The sequence below is a fragment of the Neolamprologus multifasciatus genome, chromosome 19 (assembly GCF_963576455.1).
Source record: "Neolamprologus multifasciatus chromosome 19, fNeoMul1.2, whole genome shotgun sequence".
Taxonomy (NCBI): domain Eukaryota; kingdom Metazoa; phylum Chordata; class Actinopteri; order Cichliformes; family Cichlidae; genus Neolamprologus; species Neolamprologus multifasciatus.
Genome location: NC_140457.1, coordinates 11,235,810 through 11,249,816, shown reverse-complemented (window position 1 = coordinate 11,249,816; position 14,007 = coordinate 11,235,810). Strand labels below are relative to the sequence as shown.

General features: G+C 40.4%; 1 protein-coding gene and 1 long non-coding RNA gene across 14 annotated transcripts in view; both read right to left on the bottom strand.

Annotated features, from left to right (window-relative positions):
• The window catches only part of LOC146496069 (TRAF2 and NCK-interacting protein kinase-like), a 58,251-nt gene that overhangs the window by 31,424 nt on the left and 12,820 nt on the right, over positions 1–14,007 (bottom strand). The gene's annotated exons all lie outside the window — the stretch shown is intronic.
• On the bottom strand, positions 183–8,922 carry LOC146496070 (uncharacterized). Its single transcript, XR_014871118.1, has 2 exons — positions 7,821–8,922; positions 183–7,788 (listed from the first exon to the last, which is right to left on the bottom strand). It is a non-coding gene; the product is annotated as an uncharacterized LOC146496070 (long non-coding RNA).

Sequence of the window (14,007 nt, the reverse complement as noted above, 5' to 3'; positions counted from 1 at the left end):
AATTCCAGGAGTTGAATTTTTTATTACACAACTATTCTGGGACTGGAAAAAAACTCTTTTAAACTTGCTGATTTATTGCTGAAAAGAAAGTTGGGATTTGAATATGATAATTCATTGTGTCACAATTCAGCACCACACAATGCAAACTAAGCACCACTGGATGGTTGAACGGTGTGATCGGCCTCTTTTTCTCGCTTTCACACACACACATACACACTCATATATAAATATGCAGTTCAGATTCTGTGAGAGTAAAAGAGCTGGAAAGATTGACCAGGGATTTCTCATTAGGATCAGACTGCCCCAATTCCACAAGCACAAGGACTGGCTTTGTTGAAGACCAACAAAGGAATTACAGCCACTTACAAACCAGAAACCCTCTCTCACACGCTCACACACACGCACTTCGACACACACAGAAAGCATAATAAGAGCTCCCTTTTTTCTACTACTCACACTGACAGAAAAACTCTTGCAAACACCCACACATGTGCACACAAAGACATGGTGAGTGCGGGAGAGAGAATGATTGAGGGAGTTACGAAGTGGCTGAGAGGGCAAGAGAGAGAACGTGTCAAATACATAGTGGACATGGATATCATCAGAGCTGGATAAAGATTCATTACTCCGAGCCACCTTGACTGCCTCCCTCCCTCCACTTCTCCTTTTTCCTGCAGCAGTAATGCCATCCAGCCTTATTAAATGACCTAGTGTGAAAGGAGCAACAGAAAAGAATTAGCACAGCCTGTTCATCTTCATCTCCTGCTCTGTCTTTGTCCTCTCCCGTTCATTTATTTGCCAATTCAGAAATAGGCTGGGGCTGGGCTATAATAGTATTACCAGATTAGGTAACATGACGATGTGTGAATAACATTATCTAAAGAATAAGGAAAAACAAAGGTAAAGTAATAAAACCATTAGTTAATTGGCTGTTTCATCAACAACATGCCAGGCATATACAGTGGGGCAAAAAAGTATTTAGTCAGCCACCGATTGTGCAAGTTCCCCCACTTAAAATGATGACAGAGGTCAGTAATTTGCACCAGAGGTACACTTCAACTGTGAGAGACAGAATGTGAAAAAAAAATCCATGAATTCACATGGTAGGATTTGTAAAGAATTTATTCGTAAATCAGAATGGAAAATAAGTATTTGGTCACCTCAAACAAGGAAAATCCCTGGCTCTCACAGACCTGTAACGTCTTCTGTAAGAAGCTTTTCTGTCCCCCACTCGTTACCTGTATGAATGGCACCTGTTTGACCTCATCATCTGTATAAAAGACACCTGTCCACAGCCTCAACCAGTCAGACTCCAAACTCCCCCATGGCCAAGACCAAAGAGCTTTCGAAGGACACCAGGAAAAGAATTGTAGACCTGCACCAGACTGGGAAGAGTGAATCTACAATAGGCAAGCAGCTTGGTGTGAAAAAATCAACTGTGGGAGCAATCATCAGAAAATGGAAGACATACAAGACCACTGATAATCTCCCTCGATCTGGGGCTCCACGCAAGATCTCATCCCGTGGGGTCAAAATGATCATGAGAACGGTGAGCAAAGATCCCAGAACCACACGGGGGGGACCTGGTGAATGACCTGCAGAGAGCTGGCACCAAAGTAACAAAGGTCACCATCAGTAACACACTACAACGGCAGGGAATCAAATCCCGCAGTGCCAGACGTGTTCCGCTGCTGAAGCCAGTGCATGTCCAGGCCCGTCTGAAGTTTGCCAGAGAGCACATGGATGATACAGCAGAGGATTGGGAGAATGTCATGTGGTCAGATGAAACCAAAGTAGAACTTTTTGGTATAAACTCAACTCGTCGTGTTTGGAGGAAGAAGAATACTGAGTTGCATCCCAAGAACACCATACCTACTGTGAAGCATGGGGGTGGAAACATCATGCTATGGGGCTGTTTTTCTGCCAAGGGGACAGGACGACTGATCCGTGTTAAGGACAGAATGAATGGGGCCAAGTATCGTGAGATTTTGAGCCAAAACCTCCTTCCATCAGTGAGAACTTTGAAGATGAAACGAGGCTGGGTCTTCCAACATGACAATGATCCAAAACACACCGCCCGGGCAACAAAGGAGTGGCTCCGTAAGAAGCATTTGAAAGTCCTGGAGTGGCCTAGCCAGTCTCCAGACCTCAACCCCATAGAAAATCTGTGGCGGGAGTTGAAAGTCCGTGTTGCTCGGCGACAGCCCCAAAACATCACTGCTCTTGAGAAGATCTGCATGGAGGAATGGGCCAAAATACCAGCTACTGTGTGTGCAAACCTGGTAAAGACCTATAGTAAACGTTTGACCTCTGTTATTGCCAACAAAGGTTATGTTACAAAGTATTGAGTTGTATTTTTGTTATTGACCAAATACTTATTTTCCACCCTGATTTACAAATAAATTCTTTACAAATCCTACCATGTGAATTCATGGATTTTTTTTTCACATTCTGTCTCTCACAGTTGAAGTGTACCTCTGGTGCAAATTACTGACCTCTGTCATCATTTTAAGTGGGGGAACTTGCACAATCGGTGGCTGACTAAATACTTTTTTGCCCCACTGTAAATAGTTGCCGATTCCTCTCCTTTTTTTCTTTTCTTTTCTGTTTTATATAATTTGGGTTTTGAACTGCTAGTTGCACCACACGTGCAATTAAAGTATCTTAAGTTCTGGGAACTTCCGAGAGAGACGGGTTAAAGCAGTATTTCAACATTATGATATATTACTTATTTGCTTTCTTGCCAAGAATTTGATGAGAAGATGTGTGCCACTCTCATGCCTGTACATTAAATTTAGAATCAAAGCTAGGAGCCAGGCTAACTTAATTTAACATCTTGAAATGGAGGGAACAGTTAGCTTGGCTATTAGACCTAAAAGATATTCCTAAGCTGTGTAAAAATCAATAATCAGTCCAACATGTCTGTGCGTTAATTACTTAGTAGAATATTAGCGACATATTAGCCAGTACAATGTAAAACCACAGATTATTGGTTTTGCATTTCTGGTTGCGTGCATAAAACACAGAAGACACAAAAATTTAATTATCGAGTATTTGATGTGTTGTTCTCGAAGCTGTCATGTGAATGTTGTTTATGCAAGATATCCTTTCATTATGTATTGTGAAGCATAGCATTCGTTTAAGCAGGCCACTACTTCAAGCTCAAATGTAATTCCAGGGCATCAGTTGATCTTGATGCAAGCCCGCGTCAGTTGATGTTTCAGATGATACCAACATATCCACCTAGCAAATCTCTTAAATGGCACGCAACATGCTTTAGTCTGCCTACGGTTGCTGCACATCTGCAAACCATTATGCAACCCACCTCCACCCCAGCTCCTCTTTTTTATGTGGTGTCTGACTTCACTGTCACTGATGTCGTCGGAGCAACATTCTGTTTACAATGCTTGGTTTGGGGTGCTGGTGCTCCGATGTGACATTGGTTTTGAATTAAGCTTTTTTGAGCTTTGATAATCAGCAGCTGCAGCCCTTACGATGATAAATATTGGAAAAAGAAAGAGTATTAAATTGATGTTTTTAGCCTTCTTCCTCTTTCTTTCTCAGAGGGATGGCCCACTCTCTCTCTGATCTGTCCCATTCAGAAAGACAAGCGCTGAGCCCGAGAGGCTTGTTCATCCCTTCCTCCACTCATGTGTTGACTGCTTTTCTTTTCTGACCTAGATCTACAGTTTCTCGCTCTATCTACCTCACTCTCTTTTATCCCTGTGGCTCTCTCTCTCTCATTATCTTACCCGCTTAACTTCTCACAATCTCCTCTTTATGCCTTTCATTATTTTTTCACGTCCTTCCTGTAAATTTGTCGTTTATTTTTCCTTTGTATGTTTCTTGGATTTTGTTCTCTTTCATGCCTCACAGCTCAGCCTAGTGACCTATGAAAAGCAGGTTGAACATGAGCATGACTGAGCTGAACGGTAATGCGAACAAAATACCGTTCAGTTTTGAATCTGACAGGAAAATATGACATGAGCAGAACCTTGCTTGTGCTAATGCATGTAGAACCTTCTTCAAACCACAGGAGGTAGTTCACTGAGGTGGGCCTGGGTGTGCATGTAAAATGAGGATATACCGCTGCTTCTGCACACAAACACTTTCATCTAGTTGATCTATTCAGTCATAATACAGAGAATACTTGATAATGAACTTAAACTGAATACATTACTCATCTAAATTAGACAGGAAAGTATCTTTACTTTGCTCAGTATGTCCATAACACATTTTTCTTCCTTTTTCAATCCTGTGGAGCTATTTTGACCGCGTATGAAAGCAAAACATCTGTCACTCACACACAAATCCACATGGAGCTGTGATGCCGCTAGGCCAGGTGTGTTTGAGCGATAACAGCCTAAATCGACTACGTTTATTCCGCTTGGATGACCGCGCTGTGATGGAGACAGCAAACTGATACCAAACTGATCTCCAATCAGCCTTTAGGTGGTCACATGATGAAGGACTTGGCATCATCCCTCCAGGTCAGCGGTTGATGAACTATTGTATAAGCTGGAAATTCAAAATAGGGCGACTGTTCTTTTTGACGGATCGACCAAACAAACTGAGGGAATAATTTTAAAAATCAAAGCTTCTTACTCTTAATTTGTGTCAATTTGTAAAACTGTTTGTCATCTCCTATGACAGCAGCACAGATCATGATTCATTTTGGCGAAAAAGTTGGAAAATGCATCTAGAACAACTGAGAGGAGAGGTAAATTTAAGTAAATTATGCTGCAAACAATAATGATTTTTCAAATGATTGATTTGGCTTTTTAAATAAAATGCCAACCACAACAACTGCACCCCAAGACTAAACTAAACTACATGCTTACTCAGACTAGGAAAATTCTTTGTTAACCCATCCCTCCATCCATCCATCCATCCATCCATCTTCTTCCATTCGTAGTGGAAAATGCACCTCATAAGGAAAAGCTTCTTGTTTTTCAGCAACTTGGTTTTCAATATCAGGACTAGTATAATCCGGTGTACATAAAAGCATCTTATCCTTATATGTTTTAGCATCTTTACTTAACAACACTGTTATTTTCTTTAATGTGAATTTTTCCAATTTAATCTGTTGTCCCAAATAGACAAGATGCAACCACATAACTAAAAAACTCATAAAACATAAAACAGTGCAGTACTTAAAACTCCATCAGCATGACATTATGAACCACATCAATATGTCAAATACAATACATACAAGACAATTACTGGTGGTAACTGGTGATGTTGACTTAGCCCAGGCAGGTTTAAGCACTCCAAAAGATCCTCCCATGTTTCTAGGAATGAAATTCCACTTCCACTACTTTACCTGAGAACACTCTTTGTCTGTGTCCTAATTTTTTGTAGCTGCTGAGAATTATAATGGACTGATTTGGCTAACCATTCACCATGCTGTCTTTAAGTTCATAGTGTCACAAAAAAGGAAAAAACTCCCAACCAATCATACGTCTGATAACTAATCGCTTTCTCATCTCTTGGGCTTTATTTTCCATGTTCATGTGCAGCACCGGGGAGGTGTCAGCCTGACAGAGCACACCAATTCCAGTAATTATCATCAATACATAATTGTGATTACTTACTGCTGCCAAGTAATGGTAAAATGCAGTGAAGGATTTGCAGCGTATGGAGAAAGATCTTATGTGTATGTTTGTGTGTTAGGATTCTCTTTATATTCTTTTGCTGTTATAAGTAGCTGAATGTTGACAAGCACAAACGCACATACTGCAGAAGGAAGTATTTCTTCACCGGTTTTAGTTTGCAGCCTCAGCGAGGGGACACAAACCTGGTAGCTAATGCCAAAACACAGTCCGATACTGAATCTTGTGATGCCCAAGACATGTGTGTTTGAGACTGTGCGTGCACGTGTATATTTTATTTCTTTGTGTGTGCATCTCTGCCCTTGCCAAGTCAGTCACACAGACGAGACCCACACACACACACATACACAAACACCTCTACAACTCAGGACACATTTACTATGCAGGACACTTCCTGTCGTAGCCTAGCAACGGTCTAAGTTGGCACGGATAAAGTGAACACGATGCTAAAATATACGGAGACACTCGCATGCTCAAATACAAAGACACAAAGGGAGACGACAAAGGATAAGTATCTTTAGTCGTGTTCCGGGAGATTGTTTCTTTAGAAGAAGAGTTCAGGTGGGATAAAGCGTGAGGGAGAGAGAGTGGAAGAGGACGTGCTGAGGAGAGCGACATTTCATGCTGCCTCTGTCCCTGTGGCCAAGCTGCAAGGTCAGGAGAAGGCATCCATATTTTCTTTTTGATGACAAAATGAGCTATGTAATATTTTAAGAAATAAGGCTATATTTTTCTAAATGATTATTATTTAACATTTATATTAATACTTTCAATGCAGTTGCAAACTTTAATTTATTTCAGAAAAAAATAAAAATCAACTTGGACACTTGACAGCTACTTAAGGAGGCTGTTGGCACGTTTAATATTGTGACTATAGAGTGTAGCCTTTGGATGTGAAAAGTGAAGCCAATATTCCTTAAAGCTCCATTCCTTCTGGTTGCAAAAAGAAATCCACTTGTGCAGATGTATTCTGAATGAGAGCATGAAAAAACAACCGTCCTGTTCACGCCATCTATGACCCGAGAAAACAGTTTTCTAATGAGCTTACAGTATGGACCAAACTGTTAGTTCTCATTTTTAATGAATACAAAACTGTTTATTTTGTCAACTTTGGTCCTGTGTACACTAAAACCATTAAGGAAGAGACAGTTAGTGACCATCCAGCAACCACGGGTCAGAGGAAAAAATGTGTATTTTCTGACCGGTTGCTGGAGGTTGCTTTCTGTCGCTGGGCGAAATTGGTCGAAAAAAAAGATGCTAGATGAAAAAGTTTGCTTGAAAGACCTTAACTTCTCTGCAAACATTCATCATCTGAGTCTTCACTTCCTCTTTAACTTGAAAAATGCAACGCAAACGAGAAATGGAGAATGTTCACCTTCAAAGTAAAAGTTATGCCTTACCACTGCATTGCCCACATTTCAAAAACCTTTACTTGGAAGACAAACTGTCTCTGTTTTTGTTTTGCATTACACTTTTCACAGTTCCACTACAGGTTGGTGGGTAGTTTGTGAGCGTTGACATTACAGATAACCGCAGCAACCTTCCAAGAACCAAAGATTTCCCAAAGAAGTTTTATGTGCAGCACCATGTACCTCTTTGTGACCAATTCCACAACAGTGAATGCAATCAACCTACAAAACCCCCCAGCCAACCACTCACAGAATATAAATATTTCAACCAGTGGTTACCAGATGGACATTAACTAATCTTTATGCCTGTTTCGTTTGTTTTTTACTTTGCTCACTGATATTTCACACAACTTAACACAGGGTCAAAGTCTCCTTTTTCCATTTTTTGAAAGACTGAGTAATGAAAGGTGAGGCCGCCATGGTTCTACAACCTGGATCTGTCATTTTCTTCCAAGGTATATAAATAAGTAAACATTCTGCATATGCTAAAGCATTCGAATGCATGCGCACTAAACAGGAAACAGATTGCCGTCTCTTTGTAACAAGGAAATGGGTCAGGCCATAATCCTAATCTGTGCCGTTATAGTAATCCACACAAATAAACACAGACTTTAGGAATTGCTTCAGCTATGCATTGTGTCATAGCGCAGGGCCTGTTTGCATAGTAACAGCATCTTAAGGGAGAAGGTGTGAATGGTGTGCACCAGGACTATCACCGTGTGCATGTTTCTTTGTGCTTGTTTTGTCTGATGTAGAGGTGCCCCCCACTTCACACACACACACACACACACACACACACACACACACACACACACACGCACACACACACACACACACACACACACACACACCAAAGTGAGGCATTCTCAGGGTTGAAGGATTTCGGATAACCAGTGTTTCAGTCTGTACCTTTATATCAACGCCCACTGGTTTTATTACAATCCCATCCTGTTCAGCAGAAGGTGCTGGAGCTATGAGGCAGACTAAAAGCCACTTTTGGCTAACGAACATTACAAACACAGTTCTGCTGGAAGGCTCCCAAAGAAATAAAGGGGCAATACTCCCAGACACACCTCATTGCAGTTCAAACACCTGCAATCATTCCGCATTCGCACGTGATCACACAGAAACACACACACAGAAGCATCTCGCATACACACAACGCGCAGAAGACGGTGTCGTGAAATCAGTGAGGCAGTAAATAAAAGTGACAAAGGCCTCCATTCCAATCTACTCCTGCACTACCCAGGAAATACAGAAGCACCCCGAGGCTGTGCTCACACTCAGGCATGAGAAAGAAAAAGAGGAGAAAGACAGATTGAGATGAAAGAAGCCATAACAAGAGCCAGCAAATGTGAGGAAAACATACCATAGCACAGATTTTGTAGAGAACAATTATTAAAGGAACTAAGGTGAAGGTGATGAGGGAAAGAAAGATGAGCGCAACGATCTGTAGAATAGTTTAGAAGCTATTATTGATGGGTGGTGGAATACAGCTAATTTGAATTTTGCGTTAGGAATCCTGCAAGTGTTGATTTCATTCTGAATGAACCACTGTTAACATCTAAAGCCTACTGAAGCAATAATTTATCAGTAGTCTGAAATATAGCCGCTTATTAACCTGCCTGCTCACAGTACAGCCAGCTAATTAACAAGCTAGTAGAAACAAACACGAAAAACAACCTAATCTGGGTTCAGGGAAAGGATTCATACTGCCTCATAATGACAAATACACTCACACTAAATAGTTTAAAATGATCGCAAACATATTTGACACTGCCTATGACCTGTGAGTGTGTATATTTATTTTGGTATCTGTGCATACATGTCAGAAAATAGTCAAAGCTTAGCCTTATCATAATACCTGCTTTGATGTGACGAACTAGGTAAACACTAACAGAATAACCCTCCAGTAAGAGGTTATTCTGTTAGTGTTTACCTAGTTCCTTGTTTATGGTAGACAGACTCAGATTGACTGAAACACAATTTCCCACATACACAAATGTAATGTACACAAATGCTTTATTTAGCTTTCTGTTGTTAAAATCCAACCAAATAACTGCTTGACCTTGTCTCTGAAACGGATCTAAAACGATCCGATCTTAATCAAACATAAATTCATTCATCCATACACCCACTTATCTCTCATTTCAAATAAAACTGCTGAAATCTTTTTAAATTTGGGAGGAAACACTTCTCCCTCTAAATGCAACTGCTGTCAAACAGGCAAGAAAAGAGAGAGTAAGTGATTCGCAATGTGCCCAAGCGAGGGAGAAGGGCTGCTGTGAAGAGGAGAAGCGGCAGGTTCAGCACTTCGGCATCACGCTCCAGCAGCTCTGGAGGTCAAAGGAACAGCCAAGCTGATTTACTGTGCAGGCTGAAGGTGAAAGAGAGATAGGAAGAAACAGATGAGCGAGGGTATGGAGGACAGAACACATGAAGAGAAAAAGCATTTTAGATGAAAAGCAGTTAGAGTGGAAAAACAGAGAAAATGCAGCTAAAGGCCATAAAAAGGAGAAGACACAACAAATGAAGGATAATAGAGAGTGAGGGCTGGTATAGCTTTTTGATTTACCTATTGATGAACATTTCAAGTGGCGAAAAAGTTGCTTTAAGCTCAATGACAGTATCAGTGAAAAGGAGGCTGATCTATAACTGGGAAATATACAGTAGAAAGAGACAGACTGGGAAAGAAAAGCAAAGACAGAACGAGAGATTGTTATTGACATCAGCTATGGCTAATTGACTCTGGTCTGGGCAGCAGGAGTGCATTGTGGGTAAGTGGGACGTGTGGCCTTGGGGAAGACAGAGAGAGGATGTAGGCTAATGAAAACACTGCCAGGTGTGAGTTTGTGTGTGCGTGAGTGTATCTCTGTATATGGTAAAAACAAGCACATCTGCTGGCCCCACAGTAACATCCACTTCAGTCACGGTTCACAGTTCATTCATAATGACTCCAGAGACTGAAGCACATGTGTGTGTGTGAGAGAGAGAGTGTGTGTGGAAAAACAGCAGAAATTACAGTAAAACAGTTATATTGAAACAGAGTGACAATGGAAACCACAACAACACCACCACCAGGGACATGTGTTATATATAGCAACAGGCAGACACAAACACACACATATTCAAGTAGTGTACACAAAAAAAACAAAACAAATTACACCTGAGCTGCATGTGCTTCCAGCTGTGACCCTCTGCGAGCAGTATTGACACTAATCCTGCCATTCAGCACGACATTCTTTTACATTTACACGTCACTCTGTAGTTGCACATGTCAGCCTGTTATCACACTACCAGCAGCTTATAAAACACGACTGTAGCCTATACATCTTTTAGGGGAGTCAGAGGATGATTATAATTTCTCATTACCACTGAGCTTATGGTGGATGCTAAATCTATGAACATCTACAGTGTGATTTGCAATGAATTACATTTATACCCAAATAAAACACTCACATTACAAAAATATTGTATTATACTAAGCTGCCTGGCATCTAGTCAAACTAGAACATGTCACGGTAAAGTGTAATTATTGATCAATCATTCAGTTTTTACATATTCCTTTAGATAAAATAAAAGGAATTTAAATCTTGTAAGAATACACTGTCACAATGGTGAAAACAAACATGGAAATAGGTTTTCCTGATTCAGCAACAAGGCTGGTTCCAGCTTCTTAAAGGGGATTTGTGCTTTTTCTTTGTTTTTATGATTTGGGCTTGGCAAAACAAGCTCTAGACATTATCTTGAGCTCTCTGACATTACTTACCATTATACCCCAAAACCAAAAAAAAATCACCATTTGCAGAATGTGCAAAATAAAAAGACAAAATAAAAAAAAAAGGCCATATATTTTAAACTTAATTCTATCTCCAACCGCGCCAGTGAAAGTGTTTTTGATGTGATTAGTATCAGAAGGAAATTCATAAATCTTCAATTAACCCAAATATTTGGCATTCAGATTACAAACCTGTTAACTTCACAATCAATACTTGATAGTTAACCTTTGTTAAAAATCAACTGAAATGGAGCGGAAGGCACATTCCCCACAACACGTAATGCCAACCACTCATATGTCGTGTTGCCAATTTTAGCACGATCCAAGAACGACTAGTTTCAAAGAGATACAAACTGTATATGTGTATATGCTTGCTTTTGCTTGATCTTCTTTCCTGCTGTGAAACACTAGCTGGAGGAGTTTAGAACATCAAACAAGAGGAGTAAATGAAGTCACTCCATCTATCATACTGTTTTGAAGTCTTTTATGCCAGACTTTCTTACTTCATGCTGCTTCTCTGAGATATGTGTGTTCCGTGTGTGCGCGCGTGTGTGTGTTAAAAAGGAGTCTGTGGCAAGCGTGCAGAGGGAAAAATCTCCCATGGTCCTTTGCTGCGTGACTTCCAGCAGATAAGGAAGATAAAAAAGAAACACCTTTGAAGTTTTATTCAGTTCCTTAAGAGGGCAGGGAGGGAGGAGGAGGAGGAGAAGAACCGGTTAGGGGAGCAAGAAGGCAGAGCACTGCAGGTAAAAAAACAACAACAAAAAAAAAACCACAACAAAAACAAAAACACAACAGGAGGAGGGAGAGAGAAAGTGATTAATCCTAATCTACGTTCTGTTTGTCTCTTTACATGCCAAGGTAACAAGATTAGCTGTGAAGACTTCACTGATGTCTGACCTGAATCTGTGCATCATTTTCAGGATAAGTGAAACCCCTGACATTTTCAGAAGAATACACACGACCTTGAGTGCTGAACACATGAAAGGAGCATACACAGTGACAAGAGGAAATGTCAGGCACTGCACGATCCTTGTATACACATTGATTTAGACACACGTACACCAGTGCAATAACCGGAAACCATGCAGGTGCTCTCTTTACAGCATCACTGTCACAGTGGGTGAGCATACACTAGAAAAGCCCACACGGCCCAGGTCCCCAACTGTCACGTCTTCTTCACTGTGTGTGTGTCTTTCAGACTGACTAGTGAATATTTAAAGAGGGTGCACAAAGCAGCAGCAGCAGCAGAGTGGATGTGTTCTGCCACCAAAGAGAAAAAGACTGGTCGCCTTCTTTCCACTTATTTTTACTGCTTCCTCACTGTGTGAAGACAGCAAAGTCACAGAGAGGGGAGGGGCCGATATGTGCAAACAACACACACACAAACACACGCAAAAGTATAAAATGGTTTACTGCTGTGAAGGCCAAGGAGACAGTTGATGAGATGATGGATATGGGTGTCACACATCCATGCATGTGTGTGAATGCGTGTATCAGTTTGCGCTCCTGCGACCGTGATATGATTAGTTGCCCTCTCTAGTTGTCCTTTTGCCCATCAAGCTGAAAAATCACTTTTCCCACGGGAATGGCAAGAAACTGTGATTAATCAATTAGCAGATCAATAATCCTGTCAGTCAATAAGGCAACCTGTCAGTTTCTTCCTATGTCCTTATAGTACCAAAAAGAGGTGAGGAGTCTTTCCTCATTTGGAAAAGTACAGCTGACATAAAATATTCACAGGCATCAGGAAGAAAGAAAAGAAGACGGACATAACAGAAGTATTATCAGTATAACAAGAGAGTGAGTGGAGGTGATGGCTAAATAAAGGGAATAAAAGTGGGGAATACAGATGAGGCACAGGGACAACAGTGAAATCTAAAGGAGGAAGCCGAGAGAGTGGAAGATGAAGAGAGAGGGAAGTGGAGAGAGAAGGTATTTAATTATTCAGCATTACCCATGTTCTCTATTTATGGCCCTTTTAAACCTGGCAGTAGAAGCTATATATATGCACATACTGTAGGCACACTGTCCCCCCTTAAGTAGAGTTCACTGGAGATGTTTCAACACAGAAAACAGAGGAAACAAAAGAATGAACGTGATTATATATTGATAAGAGAAATCCACAAAAGCAAAAGGATGAAAAGTAAGAGGATGTGCAGGCAGAGGAGGAAGAACTAGCAAACATAACCGCCATGGATCTCTCATGCGAGAGGAGTGAAGGCAGGGTAAAATTATTTTCTATCATTGGCTACGTCTCTAAACTATTTCTGCTGTCAAGGAAAATAGAACAAAAATGATAATGTGGATAGATAGTTTTTAATTGTGATAAGATTTTAGGCATATATAAGAAGGAAAGGAGTGAAAGAGAGATGGTGGAAGGAGAACTGAGAGCCAGATCTGTATCATTTAACTAGATGGAGTAATGGAATTGCTGATAAACCTGTTATCTCCTGCTCACAGGCACACAAACGTGGAACTATGTGGCACATTAGTGCCCTTCTTTAACCAATAATATAAAACAATGCTGCCATCACACACAAATGGATGCACAAAACCATGCATGCATAGTAAACCTATAGCTTCACTATGCACATAGTTCACCGAATACAATTTACTACAGCAGAATAAGGCAAACTCATTTTGTGTTTTTCTTGCTGTAGGAATCGAATTGAGAAAACACTCTTTTTTTTACTTTTTCTTATAATCTTTCTATTCAGTTAAAGTATAGATGTAAAAATGCCAGCTGCTCAGTAAAATGTAGCTCTTTTTTAGCTATTAACTGATGCATTTTTCACTCCATTCAAGAAGCTTATTAAAGTTTTAATAACCTCAAAGCTAGCCTTAATTTTTTTTTCGTCCATATGATTTTTTTTGCTTGTTATTTATGGTTTATTTGAAACTGTAGCACACCACAAATCAAGGCATAACTTGTTAACTTGTACTCTGTGATCACATAAACATCAGAAAAACTGGCCTCTGAGCAACTTGAATCTATTTTGGGAATCAAAACGAAGAGTCAAATCATTTTTGCAGTCTGTCTGACTCTTATCTTCTTCTGCTCTTTTCATCTGAGCGAAAAAAAAGGCAAACTGCACAGCACGCTGACAAGGATTCACTGATGCAGAACGGAGATACCACAGCTCTAAAGAATGATATTGTCCTGTGTTATTTTTCTCATATAACAAGTGTTTAAAATGATTCAGAA